Consider the following 1,534-nt stretch of genomic DNA (forward strand, 5'->3'; position numbering starts at 1 on the left):
ACAGCATGGCCCAGTAGCCCCTGCCAGGAAGAGCTCAACATGGCCCCAGCCCCAAGCAGCAGTCCACCCACCCTGCCCCACGCAGATGTGGGGGCACATGCCCCATGCCTCCCAGGGTGCAGGTAGCAGCAGGAGCTGTGCCCCTCCGGACAAACCTCTTGCAGCTCAGTCCTGCACCCTGCTGCAGCTATGCAGGACCTGCCCCAACCCCAGCCCCAGCCCCACTCCCTCCCTCACTGCTGCCTGCACACCCCTTCCCACCCTTGTTGCAGCCACCGGAAGCCTGTGGCCGGGCTGCCTTGCGGCCCTACCACGTTTGGGGGTGGGGGCTGATTCCCGTTAGCCCTTCCTTCTGCCGCCTATGGGCAGAGAGGGGATTGCACGATAAAGGTTTGCAAACTAGCCAGGGTACATATAGCCATAGAACAGCAGCTGTATAGGACTGCAGAGGTGGATCAGCTGCTTGCTAAAGCTTTTATTTCAAAGCGTACTACATTTCTGATCAGCCACTAATGACCACAGCAGTGCTCCAGCTGATCAGAAAAGTGGCTTATTCTTAATTTGTCAATCTGATGCAAGCAAAGTGGGATGTAGAAGATACCAATACAAAAAATCCAGGATTCACTATAACTTAAACATTTCACGTCTGTGAATTGAATGATGTCTCCAGTAAAGAAGAAATAAATGTCTTATGTTTATATGATGGATTACCATTGTCTGAATATAAAGTTAAATATTTTACCATACAATTCAGGATATCTGGTTTTAAGTTATCCAGCAGACTGAATGGCACTACAACTTTTGACATCTATTTTATTGTTCTGAAGCCTGATACATCTAAAGTAATTTAATACAGTGTTAAGGAGCACCTGGAGGAAAACCAAACCTAGAAGCATGCATTAAAAAGTAGGTTGTCTTACTAATGAAATATTAAAAATAATTAAAACAAGACCCCTTACTTATTATTTTTGTCCATAATCATCTACATTTAAGAGTTTGTGTGGCCATACGTATAAATATTGTATGATGAATAGTAGAAACCTCTCTCCTTCATAAGAGATGCACCCCCACAAAAAAAAAATAACCCTCTCTTGCAATGCCAGAAATGTAAAAGGCACCATAAGAGGATGTTCAGAAAACTAAATTATGTCAGTATCTTTATTTTAAAGTAAACTAGGACAATTGCTGTCTTGACTTTAAAAAAACAACCCCAACCTATTTAAATACCTGCAAAGTATCTTTAGAAACATGTAAACCTTGGATTGTTTCCAGGAGTATTGGGTGTAAACACAAGGCAAGTATAAAAACCTACAGACTTGTTAGAATACAAATGCTACCCCATGAAAAAGCTGTAGTTACAAAAATATAAAAAATATACTAGCTTCATTATTAGACCTTAGACATCTCATACTACATGTTCATTATAGCAGCCACTTCCAAGCAATGAGCCCAAAGCCAGGTTTGACTTGGGGACAAATTACTACACCAAAGGCTATTTCTTTAACTATTTGACCCCCACATTTTGACCCCTTAA

Source organism: Alligator sinensis, unplaced genomic scaffold (assembly GCF_000455745.1).
Source record: "Alligator sinensis unplaced genomic scaffold, ASM45574v1 scaffold827_1, whole genome shotgun sequence".
NCBI classification, from domain to species: domain Eukaryota; kingdom Metazoa; phylum Chordata; order Crocodylia; family Alligatoridae; genus Alligator; species Alligator sinensis.